The 22,811-nt window shown below is 35.7% G+C and overlaps 1 protein-coding gene across 4 annotated transcripts in view; it reads right to left on the reverse strand.

The window, feature by feature from the left end:
- EPM2A (EPM2A glucan phosphatase, laforin) overlaps positions 1–22,811 on the reverse strand; it is a 291,921-nt gene that overhangs the window by 50,568 nt on the left and 218,542 nt on the right. For 2 of the 4 annotated variants that reach the window (XR_004806484.2, XR_004806487.2), the window contains one exon: positions 4,266–4,361. The exons of 1 other annotated variant lie outside the window; for it this stretch is intronic. The gene's annotated coding sequence lies outside the window, so the exon portion shown is untranslated. The remainder of the gene's footprint in view (positions 1–4,265; positions 4,362–22,811) is intronic. One more of the 4 variants, XR_004806485.2, reaches the window with a different exon arrangement.

Raw genomic sequence — 22,811 nt, forward strand, 5'->3', positions numbered from 1 at the left:
TCACCCTAAAGCAGCAGAATACACATTCTTTTTGAGTGTATATGGAATATTCTCCAGAATTAGATCACATATTGGGTCAAAAATCAGGGCTCAACCAGCACTAAAGATTGAGATCATACCATGCATATTTTCACACCACAATACTATGAAATTTGAGGTCGACCACAAGAAAAAATTTGGAAAGACCACAAATACATGGAGGCAAAAAACTACTCATCCTACCAAAGAATGAATGGGTTAGCCAGGAATTTAAAAAGAAATTAAAAAAAAAAAAAAACCATGGAAACAAATGAAAATATGGCCATCCAAAACCATTGGGATACAGGAAATCAGTCATAAGAGAAAAATATGCAACAATACAAGCCTACCACAAGAAGCAGAAAAAGTCTCAAATATACAACCTAACCTTATACCTAAAGGATCTAGAAAAGGAACAATTTTAGTATATATGCTGCTGAAGTGAGCAATAGAAAAAGAACAATAAATGAAGCCCAAAGCCAGCATAATAATAAATAATAATAATAAAGATTAGAGAAAAATAAATGATATAAAGAAAAAAAGCAGTAGAACAAATCAATGAAACTAGGAGCTAGTTTGAAAAAATTAATAAAATTGGTAAAGCCCTAGCCAGACTTACCAAAAAGAGAAAAGACTTAAATAAATAAAATCACAAGTGAGAGAGAAGAAATAACAATGAACACCACAGAAATACAAACAATTATAAGAGAATATTTTGAAAAGTTATATGCCTACAAACTGGGTAATCTAGAAGAAATGGATAAATTCCTAGAAATGCATATATAACCTACCAAAACTGAAACAGAAAGAAGTAAAAACTTGAACAAACCATAGCCAGCAAAGCAATTGAATCAGTAATCAAAAATCTCCCAACAAAGAGAAGTCCAGGGCCAGATGGCTTCCCAGGGGAATTCTAATAAACATTTAAAGAAAAGTTAATATCTATTCTTCTCAAATCATTCCAAAAAATAGACATGAAGGAAAACTTCCAAACCCATTCTATGAGGCCAGCATTACTTGATTCCAGACAAAGACCCCACTAAAAAGCAGCATTACAGGCCAATATCCCTGATGAATATGGATGCAAAAATTCTCAACAAAATGCCAGCACATCAAATCCAACAGTATATTAAAAGAATTATTCACCTCAATCAAGTGGAATTTATTCCTAGGCTGCAAGGGTGGTTCAATATTTGCAAATCAATCAACATGATACATCACATTCATAAAAAAAAGTTATGAGAATGATCCTCTCAATAGATGCAGAAAATGCATCTGACAAAATGTACCACTCATTCTTGATAAAAACCCTCAACAAAGTAGAAATAGACAGAACATACCTCAACATCATAAAGGCCATATATGAAGGACCCATGGCTAATATTATCCTCAATGGAAAAAAATTGAGAGTTTTTTCTCCATGGTCAGCAACAAGACAGGAGGTCTACTCTCAGCATTGAATTTAACATAATACTGGAAGTCTAGCCTTAGCAATCAGACAACAAAAAGAAATAAAAGGCATCCAAATTGTCAAAGAAGAACTCAAATTTTTACTATTCACAGATAACATGATATTCTATGTAGAAAATCCGAAAGACCCCACCAAAAAATTGCTAGAACTGATAGACGAATTCAGCAAAGTTGTAGGATATAAACTCAATGTACAGAAATCTGTTGCATTTCTATACACCAATAATGAAGCAGCAGAAAGAAAAACCAAGGAATTGATCTCATTTACAATTGGACCACAACCATAAGATACCTAGCAATAAACTAACTGAAAAGGTAAAAGATCTGTACTCTGAAAACTATAAAATGCTGACAAAAGAAATTGAAGATGACACAAAGAAATGGAAAAAACATTCCATGCTTATGGACTGCAGGAACAAATATTGTTTAAAAGTTCATAGTACCCAAAGCAATCTATACATTTAATGCAATCCATATCAAAATACCACCAGTATTCTTCACAGAGCTGGAACAAACAATCCTAATATTTGTATGGAATCAAAAAAGACCCCAAATAGCCAAAACAATCTTGAAAAAGAAAAGCAAAGCTGGAGGCATCACAATTCCAAACTCTATGTTATAGTACAAAGCTATAGTCATCAAGAGAGTATGGTAATGACATAAAAACAGACACATAGATCAATGGAACAGAATAAAAAAACTAGAAATGGACCCTCAACTCTGTGTTCAACTAATCTTCGACAAAGCAGGAAAGAATATCCAACAGAAACAAGACAGTCTCTTCCACAAATGGTGTTGGGAAAACTGGACAGCAACATGCAGAAGAATAAAACTGGACCACTTTCTTACACCTTACACAAAAATAAATTCAAGATGGATGAAAGACATAAATGTGAGACAAGAAACCATCAAAATCCTACAGGAGAACACAGACAACAACATCTTTGACATTGGCCATAGCAACTTCTTCCTAGACTTGTCTCCAGAGGCAAGGGAAACAAAAGCAAAAATGAACTATTGGGACTTCATCAAAATAAAAAGCTTCTACATAGTGAGAAAAACAATTAACAAAACTGAAAAGCAACTTTCAGAATGGGAGAAGATATTTACAAATGACATATCTGATAAAGGGTTAGTGTCTAAAATATATAAAGAACTTATAAAATTCAACATCCAAAAAAAAACCAAATGAACCAATTTAAAAAAGGGCAGAAGACATGAATAGATATTTTCCGAAAGAAGACATACAGAGAGCTAACAGACACACAAAAAGATGTTCAACAATACTCATCATCAGGAAAATACAGATCAAAGCTACAATGAGACAGCACCTCACACCAGTCTGAATGGCTAAAATTAACACAGAAATAACAGGTGTTGGTAAAGATGTGGAGAAAGGGGAACCCTCTTACAGTATGGGTGGGAATGCAAACTGGTGCAGCCACCCTGGAAAACAGTATGGAGGTTCCTCAAAAAGTTAAGAATAGGAGCACCTGGGCAGCAGGCAGTTAAGCATCAGACTCTGGGTTTTGGCTCAGGTAATGATCTAGGGGTTGTGACACTGAGTCCTGAGTAAGGCTACCTGCTCAGCACAGAGGCTACTTGAGAATCTCTCTCTCTCTCCCTCTGCCCCTCCCACCACTCTCTATTTCTCTCAAATAAATAAATCAAATTTATTTTAAAAGTAAAAAATAAAACTACCTTACGATCCAGCAATTATACTACTAAGTATTTACCTAAAGGTCACAAAATACTGATTCAAAAGCATACGTGCACTCCAGTGTTTATAGCAGTATTATCAACAATAGGTAATTATGGAAAGAGTCCAAATGTCCACCAACTGATGAACAAAGATGTGGTATATTTATAAACAAAATATTACTCAGCCATCAAAAAGAATGAAATCTTGCCATTTGTGCCAACATGGATGGAGCTAGAATGTATTATCCTAAGTGAAACAAGTCAGCCAGAGAAAAACAGATACCATATGATTTTACTCATATGAGGAATTTAAGAAACAAGCCAGATGAACATAGGAGAAGGGGAAAGAAAGAGAGGGAAGCAAACCATAAGAGACTCAACTCTAAAACAAACTGAGGGTTAATAGAGGGAGGTGAGTAGGGGATAGGCTGAATGGGTGATGGGTATGAAGGAGGGCAGTTGTGATGAGCACTGGGTGTTATATGGAAGTAATGAATCACTAAATTCTACTCTTGAATCCAACATTACACTATATATTCACTAACTAGAATTTAAAGAAAAACTCGAAAAAAATAATTTTATACTTCCAAGGAGTGTTTGGATTTAAAAGTATTTCTATAGAAGCATTACACATCTTAAGTGGATCTTTAGTAGTAAAATATACCTTCCAATAGCACTGAGTGTGTATATACTGGGGACAGGAAGCCATCTGGGGATATGGGAAATTTCCTGATGCTCTGCAAGCCAAACACCTGTCTTCTCTGCATATGTGAAATTCCTCTTTGCCTGTTCATTTGCAAAATGATACAGAGCTTTTATTGAACTCTTTGGCTTCAGGTAATAGGTACTCAGGACTCCCAAGCATTTTGTATATTGTAACAAATAGCTGAAGGACCATAATCTTGTATTTATTTTTTAAATAGTTTTCCAAAACCCCTTACTTTTGAAGTGGTATCTCTAAAATTGTTCATGAAATTTTCCCGCAATTTATCCCAACATCCAATTTATTACCCAGAGAAGCATCATGTTATTTTTCTGAAGTTACTTGTATCAGATCATTTAGAAAAAAATATTACCTACAATCAATCCTTGGTGTGGGTTGAGGAAGGAAGGTGGGAGAGAAGAAAATCGTCACCATTTGGAGTCTTCCATCCAGATAAATATCCCCTTCCCTGTCGTTCAGAAAATAAAAATTCTTATAAGTTTTTGAAAGAGACAATTTTCTACTTTTTTTCTCTAATAGATACAATGTTATGTGGTTAAAAAAAATTTTTTAAGCCCTCTTGCTATAATTTCTCCCTGGTGCTCCTTAAATATATTGCAGCTGTGCAAAGATTGGATTAAGATGGGTAGGATTTCCTGAGGAAATAATTTTCTTTTTCACTTTATCATTGTTAGTGTTTTCCTCATCAATTTGAGAGTCTGGCAATCTTGGGATAGCAGGTCAAAAAGTATTTAATTCATGAATACTTTTCCCTTGGCATATGGTTCCATGGTCATTAGCTAACACAAAGTAAAATAATGATGAATCAAGTACATTATCATGTGTTACTGGGTATTTTGTTCCATCATTCAATTTGAAGAGAATGACTCCCATCTGTTTCTGAGCTTCCATGGTAATACAAGATGTGGAAGAGAACAGATAAAACTTAGGATGTTTCCAAGGTAAAGAATCTGATAAAAGAATGGATCCTGAAAGGGCTACCCTCACAGTAAAAGTGAGAAGTAGAATCAGACACAAAATAAATCTTGCCACATAAAGGGATTCTGAAAATTTCCCTGTCTCAGGTCCAGGGCCAAGTGTAGGGAAAAAAAAGCCTTCTTTGAATTTTTGTAATCCCAGACTGGCCCTTGTAGTGCATCTAAGATCTGAATTTACACTACTGGGCTGACTCAAAAACTCCTCCTAGAATTTAATTTAAAATGGTACCAAGTAACTAGCAAAATAAATGCAAATCTCTGTAGGATTTCAACTTCAACCTGGGGTCGCAAAGAAAAATGAGAAGCTCACTATCCAATTTCACGAAACAGGAAAGAAATAAAGAAATACAGCTGGGAACTAGCAGACACAACAGACAACAGAGGGGGAAAAATATCAATATTAAGTCAGGTTATTGAAAATATCAGATGTAATATCTAATAGCAATGTTTAATAAGAGAGAAATTATTGAAGAGAATTATTGAGAAATTATGTGAAGGCACTACCAGGTTACCTGAAGCCTTTTGAAATGCTGCTGTCCCAGAATGAGGGGGGCCAGGCCCTCATCACGGGCAACCAGATCTCCTTTGGGGGCTACAAACTGCTGTACTTGCTGCTGATTCACCAGGTCCTGGCCCCCAGCTGCCTGGACTCCTTCCCCCTACTCTCAGGCCTATGTGGCACGCCTCAGCACCAGACTCAAGCTCAAGGCATTCCTGGTGTCCCCCGAGCTCAGTGAACCGCCCCTATCAATGACAATGGGAAGCAGTGAGAGCTTGTGGCACCCTGGGCGGGAAGCTGGGGGGCTGCCTGACTTCCTTTCTCCCTGACCAATAAAATTTTCAAGTGAGAAAAAAAAGAGAGAGAAATTTATAGATATGATCAGGGAATAAGCAAATATGTAAAGAAGCTAAATAAGACTTCAAGAAATAAAATAGTAAATATTAAAATAAAGCATTAAACAAAATTAAACAGCCAATTAAATATGCTTGAGGAAAGAATATGTGAGTTTAAAAACAGATATGAATAAAATATCTAGAATATATCTAGAAAGACAAGGAGATAAAAAGATTAAAAGACATACAAAATTCAATAAGTATTAACATACATGTAATCAGTATCCCAGAGGGAGTGATGTAGATAATAGGACATATAAAATATTAAAAGAAATAATCATCACGTACATAAATTTAAAAAAGAAAACCCAAGAATATAAATAAATACAAATCCATTTCTAGCCTCACCAAAACAAACTGCAGGACAGTAAAGAAAGATCTTAAAAGCAGGTGAAAGAAAGCAACGTTGCTAGCAGAATGACAGTGAAACAGTTGACTTCTCAAAAATCATAATGGAACCAGAAATGAAGGGAAATACATATTCGATGCGTGGGGAGAAAATAATTGTGAATCTACAATTGTAAACCTAGAGGAACTATGTTACAAAGAATGAGAGTAATATAAAGACATTTCAGAGGCTTAACTATGGAATACCTTCACAAGAGGAATAAGTAAGGATACATTTTAGGTAGCAGAGAGAAAGAGAAAGAAAGCCACAAAAGAGTGGCTAGATGGCACATATGAGAGGAATAGTGTGCAGTGACACTGGGTAAATAAGTGGGTAAAGCTGACAAATTCGGGATCCCTGGGTGGCGCAGCGGTTTAGCGCCTGCCTTTGGCCCAGGGCCGATCCTGGAGACCCAGGATCGAATCCCACATCGGGCTCCCGGTGCATGGAGCCTGCTTCTCCCTCTGCCTGTGTCTCTGCCTCTCTCTCTCTCTCTCTCTCTCTCTGTATGACTATCATAAATAAATAAAAATTAAAAAAAAAAAAAAGCTGACAAATTCTAATGATCATGTCTCATTCGTGGGGCCAATAGGTGGAACTAAATTACTGGGCAAAAGCAGCTTATAAGTTGGTGGTGGATGTCTAGAACAAAAAATTCTAAATTGCTTTTAATATGTGGGAGGATTAAAAAAATGAATAACCTAAATTTTTTAATTAACTAGAGTAACAAGACACAGAGTATATTACTATCAAATCATTTACAAAAAAAAATAATTGAAGGAGAATATGAAAAAAAAGTTAGAAAAGAGGAAGAAGAAGGAAAAGTAAAAATAATAATAATAGGGACACCTGGGTGGCTCAGTCTGTTAAGCATCTTCCTTCTACTTAGGTCATGATCTTTGGGTCCTGAGATCAAGTCCCACATCAGACTCCCTTCTCAGTGGGGAGTCTGCTTCTCACTCTCTCTCTGCTACTCTCCCTGCTTGTGTTCTCTGTGTCAAATAAATATAATCTTTAAAAACAATAATAACTACAGGTAGAAATAAGTAAATCCAAAGACAAAAGTAATCATTATAAAGAACTTGAAAGGTTTCAAACTAGATTAAGAAAAACTCCAGTTATATTGTCTACAAGGGAAAATATGTAAAATGTAAGGACACCAAAATACTAAAAGCAAATGATGAAAAACATAAAACAAGCAAATACTACCAAAGAAAAGTTGATATAAGGCAAAGGGCTTTAAGATTGAAACAAGTAAAGAAACCAATCAAAACCTTTTTAGAAATGTTGGTTATTATGTCCTGATAAAAGGTTCAATTCACCTGTGAGATACAATAGCATCAAACTATGTACATAAAATATACATTTAATGAAATTTCCTTAAACTATATAAAAATTTCAAGAAATCTACATGGAGAATAGTATCATGGTACAAAATTTTACCAGATTTCTCTCATTAGCATAGAGTTAATTAAGAGAAGGCTGTAGAAGTTTAAAAAGCATAATTACCAATATTGATCTAATGAAGATATATAAAACTTTATATCCATTAATGGTAGAATACAATTTTTTTCCAAAAATATAGGGCATATTGATGAAAACTGACTCCATGCTATACCTGAAAATTTAACCTCATCAAATTCTAAGGAATCTATATATAATTCACCTCCTTTGATCTCAATGAAATTAAGTTGCAAATAACAAAGAATAATTGGAGAAAATGATTATTGTTTATAACTTTGTACAAAAATATCATGCATGTCTGTGCATGTATATGTGTGTATGGGTATATGTTTATATATGTGCATATAAAAATATTTGTGTACATGTGGATATATATATACATACACATATACACTTACTTATAACAGTAGTTGAGGAAAATATGGTAATATATGGGGATGCTGCACCTAAATATGTGGGCCTATGGGATTGTTTAAACTATATAGTGGTAACCAATGAAATTGGGAAGATACAGAAGTATCATTTAGATGTATTCTCCTCCAAGTCAATACATATCAAATTTTTATACTAAATATGTATATGTGTGTGTATGTAATTACAAATAAATGACACTTTCAAATGTAAAGGTGAAATGAAATATTTATATGATTTGGAAAATTTTTTTTTCTTTTACAGATTTTATTCACTTATTCATGAGAGACACAGAGAGAAAAAGGCAGAGACACAGGAAGAAGGAGAAGCAGCCTCCATGCAGGAAGCCCGATGTGGGACTCGATTCCAGGTCTCCAGGATCACACCCTGGACTGAAGGCGGCGCTAAACCACTGAGCCACCTGGGCTGCCCGGAAAATTCATTTTAAAATATCCAATTAAAACATTTTCACTGCTGGGACACTTTGGTGCCAATAAAGATTAAGATAGAGATAGAGAAAATGGGGATGAAGATTGAAGACTTAATTTTATTTATAAAAATGTGGTACACAATTATATCAACAAAAGAAAAGGAAATAAGAGTAAATATATCCAATTCTTATTTTCCTATTAAGTTACACTCTTCTGTCAAGTAGCATTCTAAATTATGTTTATTCACTTATCTTATATCATCAAGATGATATAGATCATCTTGACATTTTTAATGCATATTTTTCATGTATGTTTAGGTATCTCTAATTTTGAATCACTCTATAGGTGATATCAAAGCAGTATAAGACATTATAAAATTGAAATATTCAAATAGATTCTATAAGAAAACAAAAGTTTCAAAGTTCAAACATATTTGTTTATTATGCACTGAGGTTTATTAGAGCCTGGTATATATTAGCTCATTTAATGCTCACAACAAGATGAGTTAAGTATAATTTTTGTTCCTATTTTACAGATAACAGAGGCAAAATATTAATTTGCCCAAAGTTCTACTACTATAAGTAGCAGAATTTAAGTGAAGCAATTCTGTCTCTACTGCATGTGCCAAAAAAACTGCCACTTGTGCCTCTCTTTTCCATTTATATCAACTGTACATTGACCTAATTTTTTATTATAAATATAGAACAATGATAAACATCCTAATAGGACAGTCAGAATCTGGGGCCAGAGAAATGAGGTGACTTACAGAGGTACAGTCAGATGGGTCTGAAGCAGGACCCAGAACTCCCCTTTGCTGACTCTCAAATCTGGGCTCACTTTTCTTCTGAGCAGCTAGAGGTGCATGATTCACACAATGAGACCTGCTTATTTGTGATATTTGGCAAAACGGATTTTCTGAATGGAAAAAATTATTGAAGTCTATTCAATACAAACATAATATTGAGTAGAATAAATAAAACAAAAACCATGTTATGCAATACTTACAAAATCTGTAACCTGAATCAGTGATGCCTTGTCTATAATATTTCAAGCCTACTAAAGCAATTGCAATTTCATTAATACTAATATTCAAATCCAGAGAGTTCCAGTGCTTCACTAGCCCATGTGGGAAGTCCAAATCTTTTTGGAGCTCCTTTCTTAAAGTCTCTCTGGGAATTCCCATCATTCTCTTCTTGCTCTCTCATCAGTCACTTGCTACTGGTAATCCACCACCGTTGTTCAAAGCCAGTCCATGCCAATTCTCCCCAGGCAATAATAAATGCTCCAGAAGAGTTGGGAGGAAACAACCTTTCCTTCTGTGTGGTGCTCACTAGGGAAAGGCCAAAATTATTTTGCCCCTCAGTATTGCCAAACTTGAAAACAAACTGGATCTATTTTCATCCGGAGCCATTCTTCTCCCCAGGTGCTCACAGGCACAAATATACTGGTTAGTCCCCATACTGGATTTGCCAAGCAAGACTCCTTCTTCTCTTGGGATGAATTTTTTTTTCTCTAGGCATTAGAACATTCCTTCTTAGATTCAATCTTGCCTCATACCAATCCCAACAGTAGTTAGAAAAATCTCCCCAGAGCTGAATCCCTAGTTTATCAGTGTGGGAAAGACACACTGCAGGGAAGTGGGTGAGGTGCAGGGAAGACAGAAAGCGGCATTCCTCCAATTTCACAGGACAAATTTATCAGCCAGTCCTGCCCAGTTAGAGCACCCATTTAAATGCATGGGGCAGAAAGTTCTATAGACATTCTCTCCAGATAGTCTTGCTCTAGCTGTCAATTCATTTACTGAGAGTTTGTTAGTGCCATATATTCCCCTGCTTTAAGTACACTAATTAAAATACGTCAAAGATAAATTTTTTTGGAAAGAAATCAAAGGGCTACTAGATTTTCTATCACAAACCATTGAAGTTCAGTGTCCCCAAACATTCTTCATAGTCTTCGAGGTGGCCTCTTATGTGTCTTGTAGGTAAACCTTACATGTGCTCCACCGTGCAGGCAGGCCCTCGGGTCAGGAGGGATACTTTCTTCCCAGTGTTCCACATAGAACCATGACAAAGAAATATGATTTACCACTTGTTAAAATGGTACAGAAATCTGCATTCAATACTACTGCAATAGAGGTCACACCATTGTAACAGGAGAGAGCTCAACTCTGAATACAATAGGGATAAGTGGGTGATTTACAACCAATGCACAGAGTGAGGTCCTCGATGTGGCGGATTCTTGCTAAAGTGGCTGAATAGGATTCTTGCTAAAGACAAGGCAAGGTCAAAAAGCATAATTAAGACGAGGGTTCAGAGAAGCCAAATTTTAGAAGACTAAAATTTGGTCATAGGAGAAGTCTTGTCAATAGCTCAGGGCAATGCTCAGAACAAACCTCACTAACCAGTTACACTCAGGCTTTGAGAACCACACTTTAAAAACTCTTAAAATGAAAATAAATAAATAAATAAATACTCTTAAAATGTAGAGAGAGATCTTTTGTTTATTGCTTTTCAATATTCATCCAACTTTCCTCAAGTGGTAACTTTCTAAACAACTCATTTTCAAAAAGTTAATTTGTGACTTTAAAAAAAAAAAAGAAAAGATACTGGAATTGGGAAATATGCAAATCACAATATTTCAACAATTGACAGTAATAACCTGGAATCCTCCCCCAAATATCCATGGCCTTGGCTATTATTTTACAAATGATGGCTACCTTTCCACTCCATTTCTTGTACCTCTCCCTTCCCTTCCTATCTGCACCTGTACCCTTACCAAATTATTACATGATCACTCATTTAGGAAAAGGACCTCGGAAAAAGATCTATCTCATCCATTGTAATGTACTGGGTTTGGAAATGGTTTCCCTAATTCATTAAGTCCTGCTACAGCGGGAAAAGTCTAACGGTGATCCCTCCCAAACCCCTCATTTAACAATTCAGGAAACTGAGCTCCAGATTAGTTTGTGATTCCATTAAATTTAGGCAGCTAGTAGAAAGCTACAAATGAATATACATTTCCATATCTTAAGTTTAATATCTTTCCTTGTATTAAAATAGTCATAATTTTGAATTTTTAAGGCCTGGTTGGACCATACCGGGAAATACGAACCAGTTCCTCCTGCTCCTGTCAGAAGAGATGGGTAAGAACTGGTTGCCACTGTCTTTAGCTAAGGAGTTGATATGATATTGGCTGGATTGAAGAGTACCTAGAACCTTGTAAGATCTGAAACTTCTACTGAATATGGTAAGTTTGTGAGTCCTATTCAAAGATTAATAGGAATGTTAGGAAAACCTTAAACCAGGAGCTGAGAGATTTGTACCTTTTTCCTGACATTGTCTACTAAACAACGTATGATCTTGGGCAGTTTCTTCCCCATTCCCACAGTCTCCTAATCCATAAAATAAGATGACAGATCAGCACCTTACATTGGAAATGCTGGTTTATTTTGTGCATTAAACTGGGTGAGTGGATTAATTAGCATATATAAAGAAAGCAATTCACATTGGGCTGGCTCACAGTAAATCCTCAAAATAAAGTTAACCCACTTTCTGGCTTCCTTCCTTCTTTTTTTTTTTTTCCTTCCTTCTTGCCTTCTTTCCTTCCCTTTTTGTCTTCCCTCCTTCCCTCATTCTTTACTTCCTTACTTCCTTCCATATCCAGTGTGAGTTGGAAGGGGAGGACAGAGGACTCCAGAATGATGGGAGGGTAGGGGGGTTGTCAGGGTGTGAGGAGAGTAGATCGTGAACATTTGGGAGCAGACTGTGATGGATTATCCACTCCTTATGTGGTTGGGGTTTTAGCATATAACATTTGTGTCCTAGGGGAAAACTGTACAAAATAAGTTTTTAAAAATATCTATCCATCTAACAGAAGCAATATTCTCTTTAACAAGCCACCAGTGTAATCAGTTCCAGCTTTAACTTTTAAGAGTCAAATCCAGACATGTTCTCTCAAGAATACCTCTAAATTTTGTGTAGATTTGGTGTATCAAATGTCCTACATGAGTATATGAACATGAAATAGTAATATAAAACTGGTAGTTAGCAGTTTTTATTCTGCCTTCAGTGGCCTTTTTCTAAAGGATCAAACACTTTGACTGCCATATGCCCCACTGTCTCAACTATCCCCTCATTCATTCACAAGCCTGAGTGTACATTTTAAATCCCATTTCTGTTCCCAACCCTTATCAGCTATGCTCTTTCTTTTAAGGTGGGATCTAAGCCTACTTAGAAGACTGGAAAAATATTTCTATCCCAAAGAAATACTCCTGCCTAATCTGAGAAGTTGAGGAAAAAAATCATATGCAATGAGTCCATTTTGTGTAAAAAGTTTAGTCATCTGGGTTTAATTGAAGGGGTGATGGGTTTGGCTTTGCTTTGCTTTGAATTCACTGCAGTCAATACAGTAGGGATTGGAGAAGACATATGAATAGGAGGCAGCTGGGAGGTTTTCACATTCAGGGAGCAATTTTCAAAGGCAATGCCACACTTATGTATAACAAAGTGCTGGCAGCCTAGGAGAAAAGCAGCAAGTGAAATAAAGATGACCAGATGAAAGAAGAGACACAACCTGTTCTCCCTCTGCACTGGATTAGGCTCCATTCATATGTACATTTACAATAATGACACAGCAATAAAGACAAAACCCAATGAATGCCATATGTTGTGTGAGGTGTCACAGGAAAAAGAGTCTGTTAATTGAAGAGAAAAGGTCTCCTGAGGAGACTGGAAGTAACTTTCTGGAGGAGAGAAAAAGAGAGATGAATAAAGTCTCTAAAACAGAGAACACAGTGCAAGCAAAAGTAAATTAGTTCCTCTTATTCCCAGCAAAATATTTGGGTTTGGGTGATCATGAGCTCTAGCCTTGAGGCTCTGGGGCAAGCATTTCAGAGGGATCCTTGAAGAAAGAGAATCTTCAAGGACAATTGGAAGCCCAGCCATAGCAAAACTACATATGAAGACCTCCCATCACCTTAAAGCCAGCATATGGGTATATAAAGAAGATGGGACCTGACAGTCTATATATCATAGAACTCAAAGCGTAGGCTTGGGAGCCAGACTGCCTGGGTTCAAATCCCAGCTCTGCCACCCACTGTGAGATCATGGGCAAGTTCCTGAACTTCCCATTTTCCCTTAGAAGAGTGCTTGGCATTAGTTATGTACCTAATATATAGTATTAAAATACCAACCAACAAATTTATGTTGTTTTATTATTTCATACATATTTATTTTATTTAACAAAATATATGAGTGGCTCATATATTGAGCCACCTGGGTGGCTCAGTTGGTTAAGCAACCAACTCTTGGTTTTGGCTCAGGTCATGATCTCAGAGTTGTGAGATCAAGCCCTTCACTAGGTTCCACACTTAGCAGGGAGTCTGCTAAGACTCTCCCCTCTCTCTCGCTCTCCCTCTGCCACTGCCCAGCCTCCTGTTCCAGTGTGCTCTCTCTCTCTCTCAAATAAATAAATAAATCTTAAAAATATATACTGCTATGGTGCAAGAGTTCTTGTCTTATATTTTGATATTTCCAGGAACATTGAATAAGGGAGAGTGTGCCACATTGCCTGGTACTTGAAATTACCCAAGGATATTTGTAGGATTGCAGGTGGTTGGGTCGGGGGAAAGGGGATATTGAACCCTGTGCAGCAAATATGTCATACCCTTTTTGTGTAAAGTCAAGTGGGAAATTTACTGAAGAGACACTGTATACAAAATTTTACACTTGAGGTTTTTTTTTCTGAAGATCCTAACTTTCATCAACTCTCAAAAGATTAGGTATTACTAGCTTACTCATCCAAAAGCATTTTTATATAGAATATTTTATCACACACCTACCTTTAGCAACCAATTCAAAGCAATGAATGTTACTCATAACTTAAAATATAGCTTGGTATTCAACTCAGCTATAACCCCACAGATGTCTGTTGGAATTTTTATTGAGGTGGGAATGACATCAATTCAGCCAGAACTCAGTAAGTTTGTGTGTCAAAGGCCATTCTTCACTCACTCCCCCATAAACATGTATACATGTCAACCCATGTCCCTAAAATTCAGCACAAGAAACTGCGAAGCGCATGAATTTACCACCATCAATGACTTGTTGAACACTTTTTTTTTAACTGTAGTAAGAAAGTCTTACTTTTGCTTCAAATATAAATCAAGTAGGCAAATGTAAGTAGTATGATTAACCAAGCTGTAGATGATTTAATACCAAAATTTTTATACAGATATGAAAAAATATTCTTTTGTTTATATTTTAAGCTCTCTTTCTTCATATTTTTTTAATTATATAAGAAAATATAGGGTAGCCCCAGTAGCCCAGCGGTTTAGCACCCAGGGTGTGATCCTGGTGACCCAGGATTGAGTCCCGCATCAGGCTCCCTGCATGGAGCCTGCTTCTTCCTCTGCCTGTGTCTCTGCCTCTCTGTGTGTGTCTGTCATGAATAAATAAATAAAATCTTAAAAAAAGAAAAGAAAAAAGAAAATATATTTTGTAAAAAGTGTTCAAGCACAGAAGTACTACACTGGAAGAACAGATAGTCAACCGTCACTTTCTGTCCCCGTATCTGGATCTCATTCCCCTCTCCATGGGTCACCAGGGTTAACTGTGGGTTGTAAATTCCTCCAGACATTCTATGCAATATAAGATATACATATATACATGTATGCATTTTTATATGCTTATATATCTACACATAATTTTACTTGAAGCAATCTCTGCCTAAATGACATAATTTTATACTTAATATCAGCAATTTACTTTTCCCATTTCCAACATGTACTGGAGATCTTTCCATGTTGTTATGCATAGTACTATGTGATTACGTTGCAGTGCAGAGATCTCAGGCATCAACTAATCTAGGATTGATGGATGCATAGTTTGATTCCAGTCTTTCTTTCCTATCAAATCCTTATATTTCCACCTTTGGGCAAATGGGAAATATTTCTCTCATAAAGACATTTGTTACTTGTACTTATTGTGACTTTTGCCATTTTAAATTTTGTAACTTTGTGTAGGCAAATATGAAAACTTTCTTCTTGATGATTTCTGGATTTAGACCCTTTATCAGGAGACTCTTCCAGACCCTAAATTACAAGTGAATAGTCTCTTTATTTTCTAAACATAATTTTATATTTGTTATTTATGTATAATTACTTGATACATTTCCAAACAATTTTGTGAGGGTGTGAGATGAGGCAAAACTTAATATTTTTTTCAAATTGTCCCATGACTTTTTTATTAAACAACCTATTCCTTCCCCACTAATTCCCAAGGTAACATATGACATTGCCTTTGTCACATATGAAATTTCCCTAGGTAGCTGTAGTTGATCTTGCACTACTCTTTTCTATATAATCAAGCTGTCTACTCCTGAACTATTACATAGGTTTAGCTACAATAGCTTTACACTAGATATTTTTAACATGGATGGGCAAATATCACCCTTTGATCTTTTTCAAAATATTCTTGGCTACTTTTCTTCTTCAATTGAACTTTAAACTAAATCTGTCAAGCTCCATAAATAGTTCTTTTAGGGTTTTATATGGGATTACATTAAATTTACAGATTAATTTGGGAAAAACTAACATCTTTTAAATGTTATGTATTCTCTTCCAGGAACTTGTTATGTCTCTGCATTTATTGAGGATGGTTTATGTATTCTTCAGAAAGTGTTACATTGTTTTTTATAATTGTCTTTTAGAACTCTTACTAGGTTTAATTCTTACTGGTTTTGTTTTTTTTTGTTGTTTTTTTTTTTTTTTTTGGTTTCTGTTGCTATTGTGATTTGGGATGTTTTTCCATGATATATTCTAATTGTCTATTGCCTTGTATAGAGAAGTTATTATGTACTGAATTTTGTATACAAGTGCCTTCTTAATTTTAATAGTTTTTTCGATTGATTTTCTTGAATTTTCTAGGTAGATGATTATATTGTGTACAAATGACATTTTTATCCTTCCCTAACTAATGCATACATATGAGCATGTGTGTCCCGTTTATATTCAGTCTTTATAAAATTTTGAATAGTAGTGTTGAGAATAGATACCATCATATTCATCCTGACCGCATAATGGCCATTCACAAATAAATAAGACATAATATTCAAAAGCTTCAAATTTCCTGTCACCTGTTTTATTCAGGGGACATTTGCATTTCTATAGCTGCAAAAATAACCACAAAATATAATACTGTGCATAATCAGCAATACTTCAAATCACTTTCATCTTTGCACATTGTCTGTTCTTCATAAAAGCCACTGAGGCTAAAATATGGTGTCTTTAATAAATGTTTATTGACTGACCAACTGAAATTATTATAATAATGTCATTCTGACAGAAACCTCTATTTTATTTTTCATACTATCATATTTTATATCATATTGATAAATACAGATAGGTATATGCAACAGACACACAAATTATAATCATAATAGCAAAATAACTATTATGAAGCCATATTGAACTTAAGAGCTTCCATTTTTTGAGATTTATACAAATTAATTCACAATGTATGCAGTCCCAAACATTTTGCCATTCTCAGTATTATGTGGGTAAGATTTATCTGTGTTGTTGCATATTATTATAGTTTATTCATATGTACTGATTTTGCTATTTGCTATTTTTTTGCTATTCTATTATATAAATATGCAACAATTTATTTTCATTAGATATTTAGGGTTATTTCTGGTTTTCTGTAATATTAATAAAAATGCTACAAGTATGACTGCATATTCCTTCTGGTGCATATGTAAAAGAGTTTCTCTAGGGCATTTCTTAGAAATGAAACTTGTAGTGCATGGGGATTACGAATGTCCAAATTTTCATAATACCTAGTATAGTTTTATGGGAGATATACTCTATACAGAAAATAAAATTATCTTCAATTGCTAGTTTATTAATAGTCCTGCATGAATAGTTGTCAAATTTTATTAAAAGCTTTTTCTACAGCGAATAAGGTAGCTACTTAAAAAAAAATAATGCCGTATAACAAACCACCCCAAAACTCAGTGGCTTAAAACGATAATTATTTATACTCATTCATGTATCTGTGGGTAGACTATAGTTAAACTGACCTAAGCAGGATCAAGGTGTACTTTGGTGCCAAACTTGGTGGGGGAGGAGTCTGGTCTGTCCCATGTATCTGTCATCCACCCTGAACTAGCAGGCTAACTAGTGAAGGTTCTTTTGTGGCAGAAACAGAAGCGTAAGAGCCGAGTTTGATATAAAGTTATACTGACCTCATAGACCAATTATAATGTAAGGGTTAAGGTAATACTCACCTGCAAAACTGTTGAGTCCTAGTATTTTCTTTGCTGGAAACTTTGTATCTACTGACTCAGTTCACTTAGTCATTATAGGACAATTTAGGCATTCTTCTTGAATTAGTTCTGGACAGATTCTATTATTTATGGAATTTTTCCATTTCATAAATTCTCAAAATTGTCAGCCTTCAATCACTCATAATATTCACTTACTGTGTTTTAAATATCTATATTTGTAATTATATGTCCTTTTTTGTTCCAAATATTGAGCATAGGCCAGAGTAAATTTACTTTCACTTCTACTAGAAGTTAAAAGAATTTGTGTTCAGGGACCAGTCTAGCCCCTTAAAATTGTATGGGCTAATGAAGAATTCCCAGTGTCAGCTTTTCTGTCTTTAACTATCAGAGATTTAGTCTCCAATAGATGATAGAGCTAGCACAATCATCTGCCCTCAGAGCAACTTTGGCTATCTGTGATTGCTTCTTGTTCACTGGTCCTTTATGACCTTTGAGTAGTGGTGAAGAATGCCCCAAAAGATTTCTTTCACTTCTTACTTTGAGACCAGAAATGAATTAAAAGGTCTATTTTATCCAGACAGAAGTTACTTTTCACTTGTCAGCTCACGAGAGACACTGAGGCAGAACTGCCCAACCATGCTACTCCTGAATTCATGACACACAGAAACCATGAGATAACAACCTGTCATTGTCCTAAACTGCTAAGTTTGGGGATTGTTTATGATACAGAGATGATAATACACACAGTGTCATTGTTAAAAATTAAGATCTATTATTTTTCTAACAGATGGTGTATGTATAGAGCCCCTAAATTGAAATCAGTCTGATGCTTTAGTTTCTTCATAAGTAATGTAATCAGATCATAAGCAACATATTTGGATGAATAAATACATACAGACCAAACTATAAGCATTCACTGAGGCCACCAAACAAATACCTGGTAACAAATATCATGCCTGATTCAAGAGAAAAATCTATACTCCCTGTGAGGAGAGGTACTATAAGAACTTGTAAACATGTTCCTCATCTCTCTCTTTGGGGAACTATGAACATCCCACTGACAGAGTTCCTGGGTCTTATGTGTGCACCTTTGCATTTTCTCTTGGATAACAGAGCACTACAGGATTTGCAAATGATAACTTCACATTCACTGTGATTTCAAGTAGCACTATTAGCTAAGTAATAGTAATAAATAATATCATTAGTTAACAGAATATCATTCAGCAATTTTTCCCAGCTTTAATTTTCAGGCTTAAAAGAAATCATGTTGGAGGAATATAATCGTTTCCAATGAGACTTAAAATGTCTTATACAAGTTGAATATAATGATTATTGTTAATTTTTGGAACATATAACAATTTTTGAAATAGAACTCACATACTTTGCTTGATCTACTTTTCATTAAAGCAGGCAGGTGACAATAAAGACTATTATTACAAGGTAATATGTTTAATCCTGGTCCACAGTATCAAAGAAGATAGTCTCTACTTATTTTGTTTTTATTTACTTAAACAAATTGTTGATAGTGTAAAATGAAGTAACTGCTGCTAGTGTAAAATGGAAAAAGCTCTATATAATCTTTACTTGGACAAAATAAGGAACTCTGGGTCATTAGTAAGCATAGTACATGAAAACCTCATATGCACTTGGAGAAAAGGCTTTGTGCAGCTATTGAAAGCAGAAATTCACTGAAGCCTGGTGACAGAAAATATAAGTACCCATTTTATTTTATGAATCTTTTTGTTTAAGATCAGCATTAATATCTATAGTCAGCATTCTTGTCTTCATTTGTCACTATCCATAGTCTTTGTTTCATTGCATTGATTATTTATGTCCTAAATTATAGCTATTCTTTCTTCTTCTTTTTTTTTTCCTGTGGTTTAAAGAATCGCTTCAAGGGCAAGTGTAAAATGCAATGCCTGAATAATATGTTACTTGGCAATGCATGGACAGCTCCACATGAAACAAAACCATGTGATGTCTTGGCACATGTCTTAGGATCTATCGTGAGACATAATCTTCACCAGTTTATTTGCTATATGTTGGTGCAGTTACTGGCACAATGGTAAATGTCAATTAGAAGAACAAATGGAAAAACAAAAGCTCATCAAAGTTTCTTTCTCTTATTCTTTTTTAAATCAAAACTTTGTTGTTTAGCATGGAATAGTCATTATTTAAACCTATCTCACAAGGAGGCACTTGACGGGATAAGCACTGGGTGTTATGTTATATGTTGGCAAATTGAAATCCAATAAAAAAATATATAAAATAAAAATAAAAAAATAAACCTATCTCACAGAGTTAAAAGTTGCTTTGAAGATAATCCAGTTAAACCTACTCACTGGTGTTTGGAAGGCAGCTACGTTCACTACTAAACCACCAAGGCACACTAGTGTTTGAACCCTTTCTGTAGCACATAAGCAATATGTCTAGCTAGTCCCAAGTTCAAACTCCTCAGTGTAGCTGACTCTCAACAAACACTGGTAGCTCACTCAGTCTTCAGCTGGCTATCACTGGAAGAATGTTTCTACACCTTTCTTGAACAAAGACAGCTAATTTCTTTCCTTTCCTCTTAAAACAAGGATGGAAGCTTAAGTAAGGGTTTTTTCAGCCGCCTATTTTTGAAGTTGGAATTTAAGGAGCAAGAGAATCATCCATCCACCATTTCCCTGAAGACTGAAATACAACTGGCGATATTATTTCATTCATCCTCTTACCTACAGTAATGACTAAAAAGACACACTGTTAAGGAAGTGAATCATTCAGGCATAAACTTTGTTGCTACGTTTCAGGGTGACTTTGGATTAGAACTCCAGAGAAAAGCAAGCAATTCTATATTAGACAAGAACAAGCTGTAATGGTAAACAAGGGTGCCTGAGCACATATTTCATGGTCTTCAAAACACTCACTTCTTAATAACTTCCTTGCTTTGTACCTAATTTATCTTTCATGCTTCCGGCCATCACTGTGATCAAACCCCTCACCTTTCATTTGTTGTCAAAGTATCTCTCACATCTGCTCATTGGAGGCTTGTCTCATAGAAACTATCTGAACAGGACAACAGTTCTGCTTGGGTTTCTAAGTCTGTCTCAGATGGCTAAGAAGCATTCAGAAGTTATACTTACAAATATATCTTTCTAATGAGAAGAATATGACTTCCAATGGCATGCAAATATTAACAAATAAATCTGTGTTGAACGCCAGTTTCACATACTCCTGAAGAGCTTCAGCTTTTAGACAAATAGGCTAATTCCTTTGGAAACCATCCAAAGTATCACATCACTGATTAGAAACAGCTAAAATGGTTAGAGTAATTGTGGCTCTATGGGCTTTTCTACTCTTTTCTCTAATGGTTTAGGATACACATCATTCTGTTTAGGTAACAAGTATAAGTTCTGCAATTCATGTAATTAGACTAATGAGGTTTAAGTTTCAGGGCCCCCCAAATGTATGGGCCCCTGCCAAAGCCACAGAAGGTATCTTCATAAATTTATACATTTTTCCTAAGAGCGGCACCTCGAATTTTTTACAAGCTTCAACCCTCATGAAATCTAAATCTACACCTGCACTCAGAACAGTGACAAGGCGTTCTAAGGGATTAAAATAATAAATGTCTATTTTCATCGTTCTTCAAAAGATAACAATCCTGTTGAAGAAATAATACTTAGGCATCAAAGAAGCATCTGTTGTCATATGAAAGTTATGGGGTTTGGAGTCAGGAGATAAATAAAATCTCCAACTCTCAGCTCTGCCACCTATATTCTGCCATGTGATTATGGATAATTTGTCCTCTTTCTGTTCACACAAGAAATACAGACATAATACTTAAATAACAAGGATATACAGAGAATTAATAAAACTAAATATGTGAATGCCAAATGTATCACCGTCATCATGTCCATATAAGGCATTTGAATGATTAAATTCCAGGTTGCATGAGTCCTTAAAAAAGGTTTCATTTAACTTTATCCCCCTTTTCAATGTTTGGCTTTTCTCTATAGTATATCCAAGACATGGTTGTCTATACTCAGCTTGAATATGTCCAGTGAAAAGGACTAAGACAGTTCACTTCTTATCATTAATATCTTAAATATACGGCATAAGAGTTTGGGGGGTTTGTTTTTGTTTTTGTTTAATTTCAGTTTTTTGGTGTTTAAGTATAGGTGTGCACATCACCTTACAAAGAAAATACTGGCATCAAGGACTGAAGTATAGGCTAGAAATTTCCTTTTGTGAGTACAACATGTGTGTGATAGTCAAAACTAATGGAGCATCACATGTCGCAGCAGGGAAAAGGGAGGTACCCTGGAATGTAACGTTAGGCCAATAATGAAGTCACAATAGGAAAATGGGAGAAACCTTGTAGCAAGGAATCATCAGAGGGAAAAGAGGCAACCAGCAAAGAGTAGTGTCGTGGAAGCCCAAAGAGGAGTTTTGAAAGGAGGAAGTAGTTAATAACATCAAATGCTGGGGAATTATTCAAAAACATGCTCTGATGATTACAGAGCAGACTTGATATCCAGGAGATTGTTAGTGAAATAGTGGAAAACTGAGCAGGAATGACTTGTGTGGGAAGAGAGTGGACACAAATTGTGGTCCCGTGGCCTTGACTGGTGGCACAGGGTGGCAGCCAGGGGACATTGCAGAAAGAGAAATGAGTGAATCACAGACCGTCGAGAAAGAAGTGGGCAGAGGCAAAAATGCGTTCAGACGTTGGTGGAAGGCAAGACGTGAAGTGTTGGTCCTGGGGCAGAAGACAGGGAAAGAGGTCCAGCCCACAGAAGCCCAGGTCAACCTTCAGCAAATAAAGGGATGTTTCTGCTCCTAAGATCACAGGCAAGGGTGGGATCAGGTACAGAAAAATTGATGGATTTGGAGATAGAAGCCAAGAAATGCCATGCTTCTGCGTCTCAGGTAGGCTCAGAGTCTTTAAGTGTCTACTAATACGTGGACCAAGGCAGCAGCTGCAGCCAGTGCTTGGAGCTCCAAAGAGAGCATAACTGAGAGGTTGCCCTCAGATATAAAGCTGAAGACCATCAGCTCCAGCA

Source organism: Canis lupus, chromosome 1 (assembly GCF_003254725.2).
Source record: "Canis lupus dingo isolate Sandy chromosome 1, ASM325472v2, whole genome shotgun sequence".
NCBI lineage: Eukaryota > Metazoa > Chordata > Mammalia > Carnivora > Canidae > Canis > Canis lupus.